Source organism: Silene latifolia, chromosome X, assembly GCF_048544455.1.
Source record: "Silene latifolia isolate original U9 population chromosome X, ASM4854445v1, whole genome shotgun sequence".
Taxonomy (NCBI): Eukaryota; Viridiplantae; Streptophyta; class Magnoliopsida; order Caryophyllales; family Caryophyllaceae; genus Silene; species Silene latifolia.
This window is the reverse complement of record NC_133537.1, coordinates 340,998,262-341,004,806: the sequence shown is the minus strand read 5'-3', so window position 1 is coordinate 341,004,806 and position 6,545 is coordinate 340,998,262.

Below are 6,545 nucleotides of genomic sequence, written 5' to 3'. Positions count from 1 at the left end.
TTAACCATCTCAGTTTGTATGGATTGGGGTGCTCCTGAGTAGGCAAGCTCAGCTTGCTAACCATGATGGTGGAAGCTACATTGGTACAGCTACCTCCATCAATGATCAAATTACACACTCTCCCTTGGACAGTGCACCTACTCCTGAATATCATGGATCTCTGATCAGCTTCTAGAGGAGCTGGTTGAGAGTGCATAACCCTCCATAGGACCAAATTGTGCCCTGTGTCAGGGTGAGCCACAACTTGTCCTTGATCAGTTTCCCTCTCAATTTCCACTTCTGCTGGAACCAGTGTCTCTTCTTCCTCATACTCAACTAGACCTTCCTGAAGAGTTAAGAACGATAAACACCTAAGAGGGGGAGGGGGTGAATTAGGTGTACCTTTTAAAAATTTTCTCGTTTACTTGGTTAATGACTAACACAAGTAAGATCTATTAGGTACGAGTTTGATAAACTTAATGGAGTGTAAGTTCACAAACGGTACAGCAGGTCTATGCAACAGTATGATGAACTGTTGCACAGCACTGACAACGAGATAGGTAGATAAAAATGCAAAGGATAAACGAATGTAAAAGTAAATAAACAAACAAGACGATGTTTTAAAAATTGGTTCAGCTCCTACTCCGAAGCCTACGTCCAACCGTTATTTTATTGCTTGTTTAGAAATTTACTCAAACTTAACTAAACCCCTTACAATGAAAATAACTCGCCAACCTACTCCTGTTGCAATTGCTTGAAGCTACTCCGCTTCAAGACTTTCTCTTGCTCAAAGCTACTCTGCTTCAAGACTTAAAGTTCTATCTCAACGGTTTACAAAGTCGAATCTCGGTGGTTCACTTAAGAACATGGAGATTACAATTAAGACCTAAACACGAGAATCATTGAACATATTCTTTATGCAACAGATTAAGCGAACCGATACTTGGAGATTTTAGAGCTTTGAAAAACAAGTGAAGACTTTTGAAAACAGAAAACGGTTTTGCAAATATTTGAAGAACAAAGCTTAAAATGCTGAAATGATTTTGCAAATGTTTTACAATGAGTGTTCTGAAAAGTCTTGCAATAAATGAAAAATGAAGTGGCTATTTATAGAGAAAGGTAGTGTGTAAGAGAAGGTTCTTAACACTACTTTAATCTAATATCCACAAGTTAGTAGCATGCATTTTCATTTAAAAATATAAAAGAACAATCAGGTTTGAAAGGCTCAAGGTGGCTGCATTTTTCCAAAGCAAAGGAGTGTTTCCCATAAAGTATGGGAACTCACAATTTTGCCACAAATGGAAAAAGCATAAGACCCATTTTTAGCATGAAAGGCAACTTGCACAAATGGGATTGACATCTTTTAAATTATTGTGCAAGCATATTCTTTTGTTCTTTTTGTTCTTCAGTTTTGAAATAATGTTCCTCTTGAACATATAAAAGCTTTTTAAAGAATTTCAAACACTTGTAAATTTTTCCGAAAATTCTCCATTCGTTAGTACCAGAAACCATGGTGCAACAGTCTCAGGAACTGTTGCACGGTTTTGCCATAACTAATGCGTAAAAGAAATATGTTGAACTACCTCGTTTATAACATTTGTTCTAGACTATGGGCATGCTTGACTTGTCCTTCATCTTGATCATCTTGAACTTCTTTGAACAATCATGGGATGCTTCAACTTGCTAAACTTTTAACTAAGAGGCAAACAATTAAATCATAATGAAACTTGGCATCATCAACCAAGTGTGTTCTAACAAATTCCCCCTTTGATGATGGCAAGTTTTAAATATTAGTTAAGTTCCCCCTAAGCCCATGATGAGTCGGTCTTTGAACCATATTCAATAAGACATCAAATAAACATGGCATGATCAAGGTGAATGAGGGACAACATGCTTATCCTAAGTAGAACATCTAATCATTATAGCTAAGACATTTCCACGGTGAACGTTAGCCTAAGAGTCATTGAATGAACATAAACACATAATTAACATACTTCCCCCTCTTGACATCATCAAAAGAAGGATGAAAACATGTTCAAGTAGTACAAGATAAACCACCAGCAATTTATTCGAGAAAAACTTAAAAACAGTTCACAGATTGCATGGGATATTAAGACAAGAAGCCAAAAGGGTTAGGAAGACAATTTGGGCAAAAGATGGTTCGTTCATCATCATCGGGAAAATTTCTTCCACGGATTTGGACACGCTCCATGAGATATTCATTGATGGTTTTGAGCGCAACAACTTACTTCTTAAGGGTCTCATTATTGACAGCAAGTCTAGTCACAATGGTCAAAAGCTTGTCTAACTTCGCATTTACCGGACCCATTGCAACAGTTAATCCAACTGTTGCACCAGACTTAAGCTTCTTGGCCGTTTTGGGATTTGATCCTCATTTTCTTTTGGTAATGGGTTTGGGTTTTGTGTTTGGTTTGAGATGAGATTCAACAAGTGGTTCATCACCATCACCAAAAAGTTCTGTGATTTTGATTTGGAATTGGGGGTTTTCGGTAAAGAGGGGATCAAGACCATTATCAAGTACCTTGTCATAATTGTTTGATTCATCAATTTGTTCATCATTTGGGATGAACTCATCTTCATGCATAACCTCCTTTTCTTATTTTTCGATTGGAGTATCCATATTTTTAGCAACATCATCATTTTTCCCACCTTCGGTTTCCTTTTCGTTTTCAACATTTTTTTTTTTTTTTCAATAACAACCACTTCTTCAAAAACATCTTCAACGATCACTTTCTCTTTGTTGATTTCACTTGCCAATTCATTAAGTGTAAGCTTATCTTTCTCAGAATCAATATCGACATTAGAGTCCAACATCATTGAAATTTGGGGACTCCTCTTTAATCCACCACGACCTCACCCTTTGCATGTCATGGTTTTCTTTCATGCAACAGTGGACTTGACTGTTGCAGGCTTGGTAGGGGACGGTTGGGTTTTGTCGGATTTTTTGATATATGCAGCGGATTGGGTGGCCATTTTTAATTTGGCAATGTATTCTGGGTTGAAGGAGTTAATGGGAGGGTTTCTTGGTTTAGTGTGGGTAATGAGCGCTAGTTGAGTGTAAGAATGAAGAATTGATGCTCAAAAAGTGGGCTAGATGGAGGGATTATCTTGATTTGAAATAAGGTGAAGTTGAGAGGCTCAATGAAATAATTCGCATGCAAGTGCAATATTTTAATTAAAATTCTCGATCTATTTTGCATGTTGGAGATTTTGACATTTTAAACTTTAAACATGTACATCCCTTTTTCTAGTCAATCATATAGGAAAAATAAATTCATTAGAGTCACATCACCCAACAAACCAATTTCCAACCGAAGTTTTACGAATTGTTCTCTTTCCAACGGTTTTGTAAAAATGTCCGCAATTTGATTATCCGTTTTACAAAAGTTAAGACTAATTGTTCCTTTTTCGACTTGATCACGTAAGAAATGATGCCTAATCTCAATATGTTTAGTACGTGAATGTTGTATTGGGTTCTTTGAAATGTTAATTGCACTAGTATTATCGCAAAATATCGGAGTTGTTTCGAAGATCATACCATAGTTGTGCAATTGTTGACGAACCCAAATTATTTGTGTGCAACGGAGTGCTGCACTGTTGTATTCACTTTCAGCCGTGGACAATGATACCGTGTTTTGCTTCTTGGATGCCCAAGTGGTTAAACAAGGGCTCATGAATGTAGCAATTCCGGATGTGATTTTTCTGTCCACCGTGCTGCCCGCGTAATCCGCATCATAGAATCCTACAAGATCAAGTTCGTAATGAGATGGATACCAAAGATGCAAGTCTTGTATTCCAATCAAATACTTAAAAATCCGTTTGACGGTTTTAAAGTGTGATTCCTTAGGATTTGATTGGAAACAAGCACACAAACATACGCTAAATTGAATGTCGGGTCGACTAGCGGTTAAATAAAGCAATGAACCAATCATACCTCTATACACCGTTTCACTAACACTCTTACCATTTTTGTCTTGATCAAGTTTAATGTTAGATATCATTGGTGTAGCAACGGATTTGGCATTAGTCAACCCAAACTTATTTCCTTCAAATACTTTTGTTGATGGATCATGGTGCCTTGTTCACTTTGTTTGATTTGGAGACCAAAGAAAAATCCTAGTTCTCCCATCATACTCATTTCAAATTCAGAGTTTATTAGATCCGAAAAGTATTTGTAAAGAACTTCACTTGTTGCATTAAAAATAATGTCATCAACATACATTTGCACAAGCAACAGTTCATCGCACTGTGACATGATAAATAATGTTTTATCAACCGAACCACGATTAAATCCATTTTTCAATAAAAACTTTGAAAGCCTATCATACCAAGCTCTAGGAGCCTGTTTTAAACCATAAAATGCTTTATCAAGTTTATAGACGTGGTTAGGAAAAACATTATCTATGAAGCCCGGTGGTTGTTCAACAAAAACTTCTTCATTTAGATAACCATTTAGGAAAGCGGTTTTTACATCTATTTGAAAAAGTTTAATACCATGATGTGATGCAAAAGCTATGAGTATTTGTATGGCCTCAAGCCTAGCTACCGATGCAAAGGTTTCATCATAATAGATTCCTTCTTGTTGGTTATAACCTTGCACCACTAGTCTAGCTTTATTCCTTACGATTTCTCCATTATCATCAAGCTTATTGCGGAAGACCCATCTAGTACTAATTACAGTACGATTAGATGGTCTAGAGACAAGATGCCATACCTCATTCCTCTTGAATTGATCTAGCTCCTCTTGTATGGTCGTCACCCAACATGAGTCATTAAGAGTAATGGTGATGTGGCTAGGTTCGATTTGTGAGAGGTAGGCATTATAGGCACAAAAGTTTTGAGGATGACCTGGTTTTTATTCCTGATTCAAGGTCACTAGTCTGATTTGTGGGAGGATAGGAGCTTTGGCGTTTCCATTTTCTTGGAACAATGGTGTTGGAGGCTTCATTTGTTTCGTTTGGTTCTGATGCAACAGTTGCAGTGACTGTTGCATGAGGGTGATTTGTGAGGGTGATTGTGGATCAGTTTCTGTTTGAGTAGTGAATGGTTCACTACCATCCTCATTCCCCCTGGATGAGTTAGCTCTATTTAAAGACGAGGAAGGGTTAGTTCCCCCTGAATTTTGGCCAGCTTCTTCATGCAACAGAGGCTCGATCGTTGTTGCACAACTTCCTCAACCTCTTCCACCATGTCCATGTCATGACAAATCATTCCAATGTCGAAATCATCATCCTTCTCTTCATCATCAGCCTGTTCATTAGACATAAAAAAGACTAGATTCGTCAAATATTACATGAACGCTTTATTCCATTTTCATAGTCCTTTTGTTGTAAACTTTGTAAGCTTTACTATGACTAGAATAACCAACAAATACTCCTTCATTACTACGAGCATCAAATTTACCTAGGTTTTTTTTGCCATTGTTGTGAACAAAGCATTTAATACCAAAGCATTTTAAATGTGAGATGTTAGACTTTCTTCCTCGTAGTAATTCATAAGGTGTTTCGTTAATTATTTTCCTAATCATGACTCGGTTGTAGATGTAACAAGATGTTTATGGCCTCGGCCCAAAAGTTCTTTGCTACTTTAGAGCTAATGATCATAGTCCTAGCCATGTTTTCAAGAGTTCGATTCATTCGTTCCACAACCCCATTTTGTTGAGGGGTTCTTGCGGCCGAAAAATTATGGCTAATACCATGATCATTACAATAGTCCTCAAATGATGAATTCTCAAATTCGGTTCCATGGTTGGATCTTAAGGATGCAAGTTTTAGACCAAATTTGTTTTGAACCATTTTAACCCAAATTAAGAATTCATCAATTGCTTGGTCTTTGGAACTTAAGAAAAGTAGCCAAACATATCTTGAAAGGTCATCTACAATCACACAAATATAGCGACTTTCACCCTTGCTAACAATACGCATGGGTCCACATAAATCAATGTGAACAAGTTCAAGGACATGAGAAGTGCTAACACAATTTTTGGATTTAAAGGAGCATTTAATTTGTTTACCTCTAACACAATTATCACAAAGTGATTTAAACTCAAATTTCATGTTAGGCATGCCATCTACTAGGTCAAGTTTCTTGAAAGTATTAAGGGTTTTAGCATTAACATGACCCAACCTTTTATGCCAAAGCAAAGGGTTATTTTTGTGAACACTCATACATGATAAAGTTTGACCCGACAATGAGCATAGGTTAATCATGTACACATCTTTGACACGCTTACCTTCAAGAATTAACTCTCTAGTTTTACCATCAAGTATTCTACATATACCAGCATGAAATTCAACAATGTTACCTCAATCACACAATTGTGAAATGCTTAGAAGATTGTGTTTCAAACCTTTGACAAGCAACGCTTTGTCGACACATAGTGACTTTGACTTACCAACTTTTCAATACCAATGATTTCACCTCGTTTGTTGTCACCAAAAGTCACCATGCCACCTTTGTAGGCTTCTAGCGAGAGGAATTGGTTTTCTTCTCCCGTCATGTGACGAGAGCATCCACTATCTAAGTACCAATTGCTGCTGCCTCCC